General features: G+C 38.8%; 1 long non-coding RNA gene across 1 annotated transcript; it reads right to left on the reverse strand.

Annotated features, from left to right (window-relative positions):
* Positions 1-393: 393 nt before the first annotated feature.
* LOC139998652 (uncharacterized) lies at positions 394-16051 on the reverse strand. The gene is made up of 4 exons (XR_011803350.1): positions 15911-16051; positions 14106-14208; positions 10454-10530; positions 394-735 (listed from the first exon to the last, which is right to left on the reverse strand). It is a non-coding gene; the product is annotated as an uncharacterized lncRNA (long non-coding RNA).
* Between the last annotated feature and the right edge of the window lie 104 nt (positions 16052-16155).

Genomic DNA, 16155 nt, shown 5'->3' on the forward strand with positions numbered 1-16155 from the left:
GCAATTTCTCATAAATGTCTTAAGACAATCTATTCTATTTAGTTTGCAGTACTAAAATACTCATGGTCCAGTGTCTGGAGACAGTTCAAAGCGACTATCTTGTTAGTATATTGAGCTTTTCTTTTATGGAGTTGAAAGTAGTTAACTATCTCTTTTCCAACTCAGTCTGGAACCTGGGCCCCAGATTCTGACTTTTGTTTTATCTGTGTGTATTGGGAGAAACTCACAGAGCCTGGTGCATTTACTTCTGATTCGCTCTGATACAACCAAGGCCAGCAATCAAAGAGTGCTGGTTTTGTTAAAGTTACCATTAGAAGTTGTCAACTAAAATAAATCAGCTATATAAAATGTTTCAAGGAGAGGGGGTTGGAGAACTGTAAAGTCTTGTTGTGTATATGTGAAACCTTCTTTGAAGATTATGTGGAAATCTATGCTTGCTTTGTATGTCCAGGTGAAAATCCTGTTTGTCTTTGAAGGGTGAATCTGTAGTCATTTCTCATAATATTGTTATACTGGGATACTTTCATGGGTATAAATTCTCCATTAGAGAAAAGGACAGATTATAAACTGTTTACTTAGTTGATACTGGAAATTTTCTTCTTATATCAGACAAGTTTATTGACTCTTTTTCCTTCTTCCTCTCTTTCTGCTCTCTGTCCCACATATCTGTATTTCTTGGGCTTGTAGAGGAGTTTCTGATATTCTCATCCCTTCTAGGCAATACTGTTGTTACTTCTGCAAGACATAGAAATACCCATGATTTATTTAGTAATACATTTGATGCTATGATAATACAAACAAAACTAACATAGTTACTTAAAGCTGATGGCAGTATTTTATTGCCACAGAGTTTTAGCACTAATCCCCAAAAAATCTTTATAGAAGGTACTGTACTTTGCTGCTGCCTCCCAGCAGGTGCCATAACTTTAGGCACAAACATCACAGAAAAAGTCTTTTTTTTTTTTTTTGGTCAAGAGTGGAGTGACTGAAAAACACTTCCCTCCTTCGTATGATGTAGTTGTGCTTCTCTGCAGAGGCAGGAAAGGGTAGAGAGGGGGAAATTGCTTTCATGCTCATCTTTCTTGGCTTTTCCTGATCTGGGAGACATTTACGTTTGCCAGCTGGGACTTACCTGTGCCTGTATTGTGTTGCCTGCTAAGGATGATTGACATTTTTAGGATGCTTAAAAGACTCACTTATGCTGTTGTATATGCACTAGATTAGTCAGAAGACACATCATGTATCATGTATGCATTTGCAGCTACAAACAGAAAGTTGGACACGTTCTCCACTTGTAACTCAAATTTTGATAAACCTTAACACAGAACAGCATTTATCTTGTTATCTTGATTTTGTTTGCAGATTCTTTAAGGTGAAAGGATTTGAAGGAACACTGGAACTAGACAAAAGGTAACAGACATCAGTTGTGTGGAGGACCAATGTGCAATGCATATCTCTTCTGTGAAATGGACAGATACAGGCTCTGGTAGGCTTTTGGGTATAAATCTCATTAAATCCACTCACACACTTCTTTCAGAGGAAGATGGACATGTATTCAGGGAGATGTCACTGGCTTTGAAGACATTACTTAAATAAATTTAAGTTGTTTAAAAGCAACTTTTAAAGTTGTTTGCAACAAAACAATTACACTGTTTTCCAATCATAAGCTACTCTTCCTTATAGTTATAAAACACTAGTTACTTTCATCAAGCACAACCATAAGATACATTTTTCTTGTTAACCGTATACCTAATAACATAATTTTTCTGTTGAAGATCAACTTGACCTTTGATTAAAACAATACCTGAGGGTAGCTATTTAGTGTGTTAAGAAGTGGCAATGCAGTAACATTGGCAGAAATAAGAAAATTGAGGCTTCCCTTTTGTTAGTGTAAAAAATTTCTATGACTGAGTAACATCCCATCAGATAATTCCATAAAGCAGTTATTTTACTTGCGACCTGCATTCTTAAAACTTGGATGCTAAACTTAAAGTATATGAAGGCAAGTTCTACACATTTGCTGAAAGTGTATACTTTTCAAAGAATCTTTGGCAAGGCATTTATACCCGCATGTAAACTCCAGTTCTTTAATTCTTATGTTTGCTGAGTACCTATGAAGGATTATTGACTACAGAGGACAGTCATTCTGTATCTTTAGGCCTGTGCTGCAAACAGCGTGGCATTGGCATTGTAATCTGAGCAATTAAAATGCATAAATAATTGAGTACATGGAATGTCTCAGGCTAAAATAGACCCACTAAGCATCCTAAACAGTTAGCTTCACTGAAATCAGAAGCAAAGTACCCAGTATTCAAACAAGAAATGCTAGCGTATTGTCTGCATGGTATATCCAAGTTAAAAATTAAAGAAAATCAAACCTTGGACTACAATCTGAGATAGGCTGAGTCCTAAATGAGAAGAAGGAAGGAAAGAATGATACAATCCAATAACTGAATTCAAAGGCCCCAGTAGGTTTCAGACTCAGCATGGAAACATCCAGGGAGAGAGGAGCCCAAACTTGCTTTTGCAATAAAAAAATAAAGGGGCGAACCTTACAGAAGGAAAGGAGTGATGACAGAGCTGATTTGTTTGTGTTAAACTTGTCTTTCAGCCGAGCAGAAGACCTAGCTGGCTTTGGTGGAGTTCTGCCAAAATAGAACCTCATTAGGCACAGAATAGGATTTCAGAACTTTAGTCTCATTGATGTACTTCATAGCCCTTGGGAAATTGTTTTAACCACCTGTTTCCCTTAGGAAGCATCCCTATAATGGTATGGTATGATTTTTACTTTATGTTGTGTAGATTTGGTAAAGAACATTCCTTCCTAAAAACTTTCAGCATAGTCTTGCATTGCTTAGTGCTGACATGAAATAAAATATCAGCAGTTCAGGACTCTCGCTGCTTTTCTGGGGAGGGGGTGAGGAGGGGGGTGTTCATGTTTACTGTTGTTTTATTATAATAGCCATGATAGTACATGGAATGCTTTAGTTCAGAAAAAAATGATCACTCAGTTATTTTTTTTATTAACATTCTTGGGGCATATCAGTCAGATCATACTAACTGTAAAACCTTAAGCGATGAGCAATGAACCCTATGGAGAACCTAGGTGAATCCTGCTTTGCATAGCATTCTGATGTGGAGAAGCATGACAAGCAACATTTTCAGAAGGTTTGCTGATGCTGTGACCTTCAACATCTGGGGGATTTGCAGTGTGCTAGGCCCTAGTAAAACAGCTTAGTTTTCTGTTGGCAGATGATATGCCTTTAAAAAAGCAATGCCAACTGGAAATGCTGACCACAAGCCCTTAGAATTTGTTCACATCTTGAGTCTTAAAGGATGCTGAGGACTTGCAGCCTTGGTTCTTTACTGCTGAGAGCTACTTCCCCTTGGGACTTTTTAAAGCTAGCATGAATTTCAAGCTGAGTGTCCAAAAATGAGCTTTCTGGGGGCTCAGCCTATCTTCCTGCTTGGCTTTTATGCACCATGTAACATTAAAAAGGTCTGGATCCGAGTGTCCTCTGCAGCCTCCTACTGCCATGTATTACACAAAAGTGCTGGAAGGTACAACCTTTTCACACAATTCTCTTAAAATTATATTGCCTGTTAAGTAAAATGTTAACTTCTGCACAGAGATTATCAGCAAAGCAGAATGAAGGATAAGGAAGTGCAGCATTGCCCAAGCCATCCATTTGAAGATGATGCCAAAGTCACAAGATTTGTTTAAAGTATGTAATAATTTGGGGTTCTTCTCTATTTGCCTTTCTGTCTAGGAATTAAAATTTTTCAGCTTTAGATCTTTAACCAGGCTGATGAAAGATTACTTTTATCAAGGGAGTTAAAGGTCATGTGCAGTCATCTGATTGCACGAGTCAGCCTTCAGAAATGCCAGCATTGCATGATTTAGCAATATGGCATAGCGTTATTGTTCTTTTGAATTGCTTTTCAGCACCAGGGAAGGAATGTATTTCTAATAATTCTTCCCAAGAAAATTAGAAAAAAAAATGTTGCTCTATCCTCAAGGAATGATAATGATTCTTCTTTCTAGCCATAGGGAGATTGCATTTTACAGCATGAGGGTGGTAAGATGCTTCTTATTAACACCAGCGACAGGACCCGCGGGAACGGAGTTAAGCTGAGGCAGGGGAAGTTTAGGCTGGACATCAGGAAGGGGTTCTTCACAGAGAGAGTGGTTGCACACTGGAACAGGCTCCCCAGGGAAGTGTTCACTGCACCGAGCCTGACTGAATTTAAGAAGAGATTGGACTGTGCACTTAGTCACATGGTCTGAACTTGGGTAGACCTGTGCGGTGTCAAGAGTTGGACTTGATCATCCTTAAGGGTCCCTTCCAACTCAGGATATTCTATGATTCTATGATTCTATGATTCTTTAAGCAACATGTTCTGTGCAAATGAAAGCTGCTTTAATGAAACTCACACTTTTTTTCGGGGGACTATATGTATGCCAAAGCAGGGCTCACAAAATACCAGCTGTGACTCAGGCATTCTCATGACACTGGAAGAAAGAAAGTGAATGTCACTCAAGACCATAAAGAACTACAGTATGCGACCAGCTTCTTTTGAATCTTATCTTAATGGTTCATCCTTCCTCTGTGAGCAACAACATTAATGACTTTAAAAATGAGATCGTTACTGGGTGAACTGATTCTGGAATCTCTTTGGTGGCCTCAGTGTAGCCTAAGAGCCACACATTCCTTAGCAGTGAAATGCAAAACCTCTTGTCAACCTCTACTCTCAACTGGGGCTTACTGAAGAGAACTGGCAGTTAGCATGCGTAGACCTTGCACCAGGTCGGTTACCTTTCATGACAGTGGCCACATGAAGATTCAAGACTGGGATTTGGAAGCATGTGAACGTTACTTATGCAGGGACAGAGTATTATGACTCTATTTGTGCTTCATTTCCATCCACTAGTGTGTAGATTAAATCAAGTCAGATTATATTGGATTAATTAGACTAATATACCTTAAATTATTTGTCCTGACTGAAGTGAAATTTGTATGTCTATGTCATCTATCACTTCTTATTGTTGTCCAAGGACTCTTAAGATACATTTATACACCACAAATTGGCATGTGATGAGCTTCTGTTGGCATTCAGATGAAGTAGCAATGAAGACCAAGCAATTCCAGGTGGAACTTGGGGTGAGGCTCTTCTACTTACCTGTAGTTTTCTCTATAAGCTTAAAAGTGGCAGCCAGCCCAATTTACACTGGCCTGATATCTCTCTTAACATGAGTTAAGATTTCCCTTAGTTTGGGGGTTTGGGTGTTGTGTTTTTTATTTGTTTTTCTGTGTTGTTTTTTTGTTTTGTTTAGTTTTGTTTTTTTGAAGGGTACATTAAAAAGTCTAAATTGCTTTGATTCCTTATAGACAAAATGAAAGAAGTGGTAATTAGAAAAGCATCTAAGAAGATGAATAAGGTTACAATTCTGTGGGTAGGAAGACTTGGAGTAGGGGTGATATGACTTTCTCTAGGTCCCATCAGGGCCCCCAGCAAGGCAGGGATAAGAAGACAAGATCTCCTGGCCAGTTTTCACAGTTGACTCATATGTTGGTATAAGTCAGGAAAATATGCAAGGGAGGGACAGGGGAGGCTGCTTTACTCTTGGACTTGTGTGACTATTTCACAACCAGTCTGTGGTTGTGTTTGCAAGTTTTCAGATATGTAGAGCTCAATTCTCCCTTTTGGTAAGCAGAATTCAGATCCAAGCCTGAGGACGTGGACACTCCTAGGCATATCCTGATCTTGAACCGTTCATTGATACAAGATGTTAGAACACATAAGCAATCTGAAGTCACACAGGGGCCTTACTGACTGCTGAGACCATGTGGCATAGTCTGTTTGCTGCAAATGAAAGGAAGGAATCAAGATAGCCTTATTATTTCTAATGACAGTAGAAAAAAAAATTGTATCCCGGGTAAACTTTTTGCAAGTGAAAAGTGAATTGCTTAAGAGTGTAACTTGGATTAACACTTCTGACTCTCCCTGGTAATCATTTAAATTTTTATTCCTTCTCTATCCACTCAGGGAGCCAGTATTATTATCAGAGAAATTCTGGGGTGTCTTGTCATTTTCTTTTCTTCAGTTCAATCTTACTGTTCTAATACACCTTCAGTTTATGCACATCTTTGTCTTCTTTATCATCTCTTTTTCTTCCTTTTCTGTGTCTTCCTATCATTTTTTTCCAACTCACCTCAATTCATTCCATGCTTTCTAGTCTCCTACCTGATCAATTTTCTACTTAGTGTACACTAACCCTAGTATGTTGGTATGCACTACATAAATGTGATCATAGCACAGTACAGGGCGATAGGTGAACTGGTATGGTATGAGAGAGAAACTGTGTATGACCATGTCCTACACATTATTTTTGTCCCATAGGTATTTGTTATAATACTGTGAGTTGTTGACTGGAAAACTACATTAACCCAGGCATGTTGAATTCACTTAGTTGTTCCTTTCCTTTGAACTCTGCCATTATTCATTTTTATCAACCCCAGGCAGAACAGAAAGTGCCAAGACCCAAAAGAAACATCATTAAATATTTTTACCTGCAGTCTGGCTGATACAGTACAGCAAGTGCATAACTCTAATGAATAAATTTACACAAAAGCAGTCCTTACCAAGCAGCGTTAGTCTTGGAATATAAGAATTCTTATGCTCTTTAAGTGTATTCATTCTACCTTGTCGTGTCCAGATCATTGCCACATACACACTAATTAAAAAAGTCTTCTGAGAGAATTGTTTTATCTGCATTTTCCAGGAGAAATCCTGTGTCAGGGTCCTACTTAAGCAATGTAGGAATGAAAATCACAGAGGAAGATAATAAAGACTGTTGCATCAGTTTGACTCAGTTTACTTTAATCAGTGCAGATACCTTTTGTGGGCTCTTTCCTAAATCGTATTGTAAATAGCTGAACCTGATTCAATCTGTTATCTATTGTTGAATGAGCTTCAGATTGTCAGTCTACACAGGTAGCTATGTTAACTAAATCAGTAAAGCCAAGTCAGAGTCAAGTGATTTGGTAGACTCAAACCTTGGCCAGCTGTCCTCTTCCACAGGGCGTGAGGATCATTGCTGAAATCTGAAGGTAAGGAAATGAGTATCTGTCATAAGAATTGTTTCTTTATCAGGCCATGAGTAAAGTTCTAATGATCAAAATGGAAAAAAATGCCAGAAAGAATAATAATGGACTGGAACAATTGTTCAAAGACAGCACAAAAGCAGTCAGCAGCTTTGTGAACTGCTTGTTTCGTAAAGGTAAGGTTTTCCATTTTTGAAGGATCGGTGCTGTGTTTGGTATTTTTCATGAGACTTCAAATACTGCAGTTAGAGGAGATGTATTTGGGCCACTGATCCAGGAGTTAGGGATCTTTCTGACTTACTCAATGTCTACTGTAGAATGTCTTAATATTATCTCAAAATATTACACAATAGCAAAATATCTTTGGGGGTATTGTGTGGATATAATGGCATAGGGTTCTTAGGTTTCATTGACTAGAAGTGTTCTGAGTAGTGTTGTAGGACATTCAAGGAATAGCACCTGTCTCAGGAAGGGACCATTTGGAAATCTCCCAAAACTACTAACCTTCATGAAACTTTAAAAAAATTAAAAAAAACAGTAAGATAATTATTAAAAACAAAAAAACAAAAAAACTAAGAATGGTACAACTGTGGCAGATTTCTTTATATTGATGCTTAACCATATTTCCAAAACTTGCGTGTGATAATTATATTTGAACAGTAAAAGACATAATTTCGTTTTGCCATCTAATTGTATGGTAGCTCAGAAAAGGGCATTCGCCCCCACAGTTTTAAAACAAAGCCTACAAAGCAGAGGAAAGAGATGGTTATGAAATCAATAGGAAATTTTATCTGGTAAGAAAACCAAGAACATGATACAGTAATATGACTCTTTTTTTTTTTTTCTTCCAGCAAGAAGTGTTTGCAGAGGGGCCCTGTGACCCAAGGTTTGAACTCACTGACTCACAGAAGTGCTAGTCTTTACAAGCCTTACTGGTCAAAAACTTTCAAATACTGCGTCAGTGAAAATCATCTTCCAGGTAAGAGGTAATTAAATGAATTGCTATTTCTTGGAGCATTAATTCATTACAGATTGGAAGAACCCCAAGTGCTTTTTGGCAGTGGGGCCTTGTCTTTGCTAAGAAAAATTGTAGAGGCAGCGCTTGGGTATTTGTGCATGTATGGGTATATATATATATTGCCTTGAGGTGATGAGTGCTGTCTACATTAGTGAGTAGCACAGTGCAATAGGAATTGATTTGTAGAGCCAAACAGTGCTAAAGACCCTGTGTCTACACAATATGCTATTTGAGGGCATTATTAAAAATATTATATGCTCAGAGACTGTAGGTCTACCTGTGATTGTCATTATGACAGGTGTATCCATCACACCAGTAATGCTATCTTTTTTTTAGCCAAAGTAAAGACAAAATATAAATTTGTTGTGGATTCGGTACCACATAAACAGCAACGGTCTTTGTAAAGTTCAAGCAGAAAAGGTATTTTAAATAAACATGGGGGAGGGGGCTGTTAACAAATCTGTAATAGAAGAATTTTGTTGAAAATCCTTGTTTTCCTTCAACAATGCACTGAGATTGGAGCCAAAAAAAATGTACAAACCTGAGGCACCAGATTTCCCACTTGATGTCCTTGTCTCTAATTTGGAGAGATGTGGATTTGATGGATAGGCTACTTGGTGGGTAAGGAATTGACTAGAAGGCCGCACTCAAAGAGTTGCTCAATGTTTCAGTGTCTTGAGTGGAGATCAGTGACAAGTGATGTTCCTCAGGGGTTGTTATTGGGATTGGCGTGGTTTGACATGTTTGTTGGTGACATGGACAGTGGGATTGAGTGCACCATCAGCAAGTTAGCCAATGATGCCAAGCTGTGTGGTGTGGTCAACACAATGGAGGGAAAGGATGCCATCTAGAGGGACCTGGACAGGCTTGGGGGATGGGCCTGTGCAAACCTCATGAAATTCAACAAGGCCAAGTGCCAGGTTCTGCACCAGGGTGAGAGAGCTGATTCTCCCCCTCTGCTCTGCTCTCGTGAGACCCCACCTGGAGCGCTGCGTTCAGCTCTGGGGCCCCCAGCACAAGAACAACATGGACTTATTAGAGCAGGTCCAGGGGAGGGCCAGGAGAATGATCAGAGGGCTGGAGCACCTCTCCTGTGAAGACAGGCTGAGGGAACTGGAGTTGTTCAGACTGGAGAAGAGAAGGCTCCAGGGAGACCTTGTAGTGGCCTTTCAGTGCCCAATGTGGGCCTGCAGAAAAGCTGGGGGGGGACTCTTGTGAAAGGACATGGAGGAGTGGCTTTAAACTAAAAAAGGGTTTGGATTAGATATAAGGAAGAAATTCTTTACTCAGAGGGTGGTTAGGCCCTGGACCAGGTTGCCCAGAGAAGCTGTGGATGCCCCGTCCCTGGCAGTGTTCAAGGCCAGGCTGGATGGGGCTTTGAGCAACCTGGTCTGGTGGGAGGTGTCCCTGCCCATGGCAAGGGGGTTGGAACTGGGTGATTTTTGAGGTACTTTCCAACCCAAACCATTCTATGATGAAGAACTGAGAGTACCATACAGAGCAGGCTTTTAAAGAGGCTTTCTTAGGACAGCAGATCTTGGTAGCAGGGCAATCTCTTTGCAAGTAGTCAAAGAATTGGACAGAAATCAGGGACATCAGTGGTGAAAAGATGACTGAGAAGGGAGAGAAGCCTGTTGGATATGTGTTTTTAATTTCATAGGGAGAATAAAAGAGAATACTGAAGGTTAAGGTGCCTGAGGAGAAAAATGAACATATGGCAATGGGCATGCTTTAGAGGAGAACAGAAAGGAAGGAACCTGGTGAGAGGCTATGAGAGAAAATAGGACTACCAACAAGGGTATCCAATCAGGAAATAAAGTCACTCAAGATAAGAGTAGGTTACAGCTCTTTTATGAATAAATATGGACATCACAGGAACAAACTGACACCACAGAGAGAGTGAATACAACTCTTCCTTTGTGGAAATGCTGGCCTAGAATACCTCTGCCAGACTTCTGTATTGGTTTTCATCTTCAACTACCAAGAAATGTGTGGCATAACAGATATACCTTAATCAAGAGATCTGATTTAAAATGAAAAATGGCCATTATGAAGGGAGGAGAGGAAATAGTGGGTATATGGGTGTGGTTCCTTGATTATAGTTAACTCTGTCACAAGATTGCACATTGTGGTTCTATTACAGAGTTAAAGTATGATATAGTAGATAAGGCAGGTCAGAAAGAGCTTAGGGCTTCTCTGGGTAGCTGTAACTGGTTTTGAAGGTGGCCACTTATCATGTGGAAATTCAGAGCTTCTGATCCATTGGTGGAGAGAGAATGCTAATACTCAGTAGTATAAACTTTAGCTTCAAATTTAACATCAGTTTTACCTCAGTTGGTTCCTTTAAACTTCGTTGGCCATTTAGTAGTGTCGATTGGTCATCTGCTGTGGATGTTACCAGGAGATCTGAGTTCAAACAGAAATACATGGGTTGTGAATTTGTGCTGGCTAGCCAGTTCACCAACAAAGTAGACTACAAACTCGTCTTTTCAGTTCATTGCTGTTCCTCCTTCTCTGAGAAGGTGCAAAGCTTCCAATAAGAAGCACACTGACAGTCTCTAATGTGATGGAAATTGTGGTGAAAACTTTATAGAATGTCATCTTTGTATCAGAAACCAAATGGGTCAAGTGGCACAGAGCACATAGCTCTTATTTCTTCAAAAGCATTTTTGATTGTAGTGTAACTTTACAGTCATTGAGTAAGTCAAGCAATACAAACTTGACAATACTTGTAGCTACTTATATGCATGACATTTTGTTCTGTTTACTTCTCAGGAAATTGTTTCCCTCAGTAGCAAACAGGATTATGACTGTGGGTGACAAAATGCTTATTAGGTTTCTTCAGGATCAGATTTCTACTATTGTGTAGCAGTTCTTAGAAATCTGAGTCATGTCATTTCCTGATGCAGTTTCACTGGTGCGCTGCCTCTTGCTACTTGTCACCTTTCCACCCCAACACATACCAATACTTGCACGCCTATGACAAAATGTTTCTCATGTTATGCCAAGTGACCCTGCAACTATTACAGTATTATAAACAGTCAATTTTTGAACAAAACTCCAAATAATGAGCTTGCCTCACTCACTCATGTTTCTTTTTTTTTTTTTTTGGTCTTTCTGTTTGTTTGTTTCAGTAATTACATTCATATGAGCCAACCAAAATCAATTTTGAACCAAGATGCTGCAAATCCCCCTATAAATTTTTCCCAAAAAGTTACAATCAGTAATTACAAATGAGGAAATCTACAGTGTCAAGAGTTGTTTGTAAGCAACTGAAGAACAGGACAAATAGATAAACTTACCAAACCTATCTTATAAATCTACCAATATATTATTATTTGTAATAATTAGGTTTGAGTCTTTCACTTTTTACAAGACAAATTATTGGCACCTTTGGTATTGATAATTGACCGTATTGTTTGCAGGGATAAAATATACAGTCTTGGCTCTAGCAAGATAAACCGCTAGATGCAGCTGAGCCTCCAGATGCATAAACAAAGAGTGGAAAACTTGTATTATAATTATGATAAGCTTTTTCACATATGGTATATCATGGACATTTTTATTTCTCCATAATTGATAAAGAACATCCACCAGCCCATGTATAAGTAAATCAGTCTGACCATCCTGCACAGGTGAAACTTGCAAAGAAACCTGTACCAGTTTTGAAAAAAAAAAGGGGGGGGGGGGGGGGGGAGGGAGGTTGTTTAGCTGAAACTAAAAACTAATAACTATCAGAACTGCTTTATGCTTTATCAACTATGGCGAAAAAAATGTCCACAGATCAGATACTAATCATTCTTTGTTTCTCTTGTTACAGTGGCAGTTGCATTTTTCTGGTCTCTTCTAGCAGGCATGACTACAAAATATACTAATCAAATGCATGTTTACTTACAGCAAAGTGGAACATCTTTCATCCTCATTTTTTTTTGCTCTGACAAAAAGAATGTTTTAAGTTTGTAGTATAGAATTTAAACACAGGTGTGGGCATAGAATTGGAACATTGGAATGGTCAGATCTGGATTATGTTTGTTTTGCCCAGCATTTAAATCAGCTTGGCTCTCTCTTTATTGCCTCTGAGGACTGATAATACACTTCATTTTAAAATTACTGGTAGATAAAATAATCTGATTCAGGCTCTCTGTTGAATTCTAGCTTATTGTATTTGAGTCTAAGTTATTTCTTAGTTGAAGGTATGATTTTTGTTCTCCCCCCCCCTCCTGTTGCTTAGGGAAAGCTGCTTTTGCTCAATTTAATCAACTCAACAGATGAATATTTCATCTTCAACATTTTCAGCAAATCAATCCCTAAAGACATGCTAAAGAGGTAAGGTGAAACCAGCTTTTGCAAATTTCCGCATGCATTCTTTTTATTTTAATTTTTAAATTATTTTTTCTTGAAATGTCATCTGTTTTCATGCTGAAAGTTAGAGATGTTTTTGAAATGCATATTTTTTAATCTGTCAGAGGCTCTCCTCTTGAAACTAACTACTGTAATATCTGCAGACTGTTACTAATTACTGATTTTTCAGACCTGTATTCATCCATCTATCTTCCCAAAGATCTTATATCTCCTTCTCAAACCAGAGAAAAGAAGATAGAACAGTAAATTCACATTGCAGAGGACTTTGAAAATCAACAATTTTATTTTCAGTCCAAAGTACAATAAAAGATAATGGTTAAGTCCTCCATGGAACAGAAATCTGAAAAGTGTTGGCTTGCTAATTTAAACAAATAAGGACCAAGGAAGATTAAGAAATTGTAGGCTTCTAATTCTGAAATCTCCTAGGTTTGCCATAAAACCTGGGGTTTCTTTGCTCCCTTTTAGACAATGCAGTAGTGGACTGCCCAGGGGTGGGAGAGGAGGGGGCATCTGTGATTCTCTAATTTCTGGGCTATTGGAGCAAGGAATCAAAAAAATCCTGAAGTCCTGTTCTCAAGAGTGCTGCCAAGATCTGAAGGACACATGACTCTGAGGGAGCGGGGAGTCTGCTTAGCAGAGCTGCCTGCAGGCCAGGATACCAGAAGCCCACCCCACAGTCCATCTTCTGAACTTCTAAGGAGCTGAATGAGTAAACCAGCAAGAATTCAAGCAGGATTCTGAGGGACAAGTGCTTCTTGTCCTTGACTGAAAATGTACAACTGTAATTGTAGATGAGGAAAAGCAAGCAAAAAGGTAGAACACAGTGATGATGACTGAACAACAAAGGGAGTGCTGCTAGAAGTTACTGGTCACAGAGTCAAATGCATCTGACGCAAATCTCACAGAATTTCTACTTCTTGGTGTCACATGGTGACATCAGAGCTGCACTGGCTTAAAACAAAGCTGACCCTCTACCCCATTTTCATAGCTACAACTTACCTCGATGTTTCTGTTCACATGCTCAGGTTTCTGAGTCAACTGAGAGTTGTACACAGGACCCACAGACACCAGAAACTGAAGGCAGATCTGGACCAAGATGCTTTTCAGACACACTACTTGCTTTTCAGGCACATTGAACTTAGGTAGACTTTAGACTTTATTTTCAGAAAAATGGGTAATATTTGTTGAAAAAAATATTTAATGAAAATATGTCTAAAAAAGTATTTGGGGCATTTTTTAATTATTATTTTTTTAACTGTCCTGTTTGTGTCTCTTCATGTGGCCTAGGCTCCTTTTACATTTCCTTACTGGTCTGAAAGAACTGAAAAATCAAGCTATATGCCATCACTTTTGTGGCACCGGTTTGGTGCCTTGGTTCATGGCACAACTCTGCATGTGTTTTGGAGAGTGAAACAAACGTCCTTTTTTGTTCGTAGAAAGCAAAACATTTCCACTCAGAGAGTGGTATATTACAAGACTCAGTTGCATTTATTTTGCTGATTTTTTTTTTTAACATTTAAAGGCACCTTGAAACGTTTTAAGAGCACTCTAAAAATATTGGGTAAGTTCTACTAACAAATGATAGTTAAGTTAGTATGAAAGTTTTAGTAATCACCTACTTTGCAGGCATTTTGTGTGGAAGAAAACCTGTTCAGAAAGCAGGCTGTGTTACTTGCCAGACATGCTGTCTCTTCAAAACCAGATGCAGCAGCAGATTGATCCCTTTTGGAAGAATAACATCAGATTAGAGAAGAAAGCTGGAAAGAGTAAATAAAGGCAAGAAATTGCAACTTTAAAAAGTAAAGTCTTGTGAGTTGTTTGTTTTTGTGTTTTGTTTTTTTTTTTTTCCTGAAAATATGACTTTACTCATTGGTGTTACTTCTGAAAAGACCACCTCTGCTTCTGTTAAGAGATTAAGTGCATGTAATTACTATAACTGTTGGCATCCCATGCTATTTGCCTCTTCTGGAAAGGTTGCAGGAGCCTTCTTTCCTATAAAATAGACCTTTGACTTGCAGTATTAATGTTTCAGATTCTGCTCTCAAATTTCCCTATTGTTGTTTCTCTATTGTTCCCTATTGTAAATCATTGTTCATGATTGCTTTTCAGCAACAGGAGCACAGTAGCATTGGGGTAATTTTCATGTTTGTTCCACATGTTCATGACACTGTAAGATCAGAAGAGTTACAAGAACATATCCACCTGCAAGATGTGGACTCTTCTAATGATGCTGGGTCAAGCTTTCTTTCACCTAAAGGCAACTGTTCTCTTTATAAAGTATCCTCTGATTTATAAATACAGCTGTTACTACATGCTTAAGCAAAACTTGTAGGCAACAGTCCATCAAGATTGTCTTAGTTTGCTGTTGGGATACAGAACTACCTTCTAGTAGCTCCTACCAACCAGTATATCAGGAAATCCTTAACAGAACTATTTATTTAAATAGAATTATTTTGAAAAACTATTACATATATCTACAATAGAGTTGATTTGAACAGAGACTTTTGGACATCCCAGATACTGGGTTACCCAAATTTCTTTAGGTCATGGGATAGCTGGCTAAACTGGCAAAACGAGGCTGTTTGTCTCAAGTAATTTAATTCTGTAATTAATTTTTCCCCACTTCCTATATACCTTCGGGACAAGAGTCAGATCTGGTTCAGTTATGTTCACAAGAAAGTATGAATAGGCCATTTAGAAAACTGAGTCTCCCAATTGCTAAAACAGAAAAGAAAAAAAGGAGAATCCTTGAGGGGGAAAAAAAAAGTAGAAAATGTTTGTTAAGACAGGCAACGAGACAGATTCTGCACTTTGTAGTATTGCTTTAAACAAAAGTAGTTTCAGTGACATGGAATTTATATTTATATAACAGGAATATCTGAAAGGCTTTACTTGTGCTCTTGCCCAGGCTAACTGACACTTCACATATTCTTATCAAGTTCAATGGTCAGCTCAAAAGCACAAATGTAGGTGGAAACATCAGCTGTGCAAGGGTGAGAGTCACATAGTAGAAAGTTACTTAATCTGGTCATACTTCTGTATGACGCCTAAAAGAAGGTGTGAGATTGCGGCCTCTCCTCAACCAGGTAATTATAAACAATGGCCAGTTCAATAAATAAATAAATAAATAGATAAATAAGCCAAAGCAGCATTGTTTGTGTTTATAGGGTTTCTGACTTAGTCCTTCCATGCTTTTAAGGCAAGTAAGAGAGAGGTGAAGCTCACAGGACTTCAAATGATGCCCATTTTGTGGGCAGAGTTTCACCCCAAGTTTTCATGCTCTTGCCTTACATACCATGCTGAGCTAGATAAATGTGCTTTCTAAATCTGTCTTCCAGCTAATGAAAGCAAAGTAGCAAATGATGGATTTCTCTAACAAGACTGTGAAACCTCAGTGGCATTATTGTGCTGTAGACAAACGTACACTAGTGAGACTGGTTCCAAGAGGACTCCTAAAATAGGCGCTGAAGATGTAACCTGACCCTGGGCTCTCTGCAGAGCCAGCTGCAGAGGAGGAGAGCTGCAGGCTGCACCTCACTCGGTTAGTTCAAGAGGATGACTGTTAATGGAACAACAGCGGTCTCACTTCTGATCCCATTGTGCTTTCCTAACTGGCAGTGCCATGGCGACTGGACTCCTGCCTCTGAGTGTTCCAGATTCACCTTCACT

The sequence above is a fragment of the Anas platyrhynchos genome, chromosome 1, assembly GCF_047663525.1.
Source record: "Anas platyrhynchos isolate ZD024472 breed Pekin duck chromosome 1, IASCAAS_PekinDuck_T2T, whole genome shotgun sequence".
Lineage (NCBI taxonomy): Eukaryota > Metazoa > Chordata > Aves > Anseriformes > Anatidae > Anas > Anas platyrhynchos.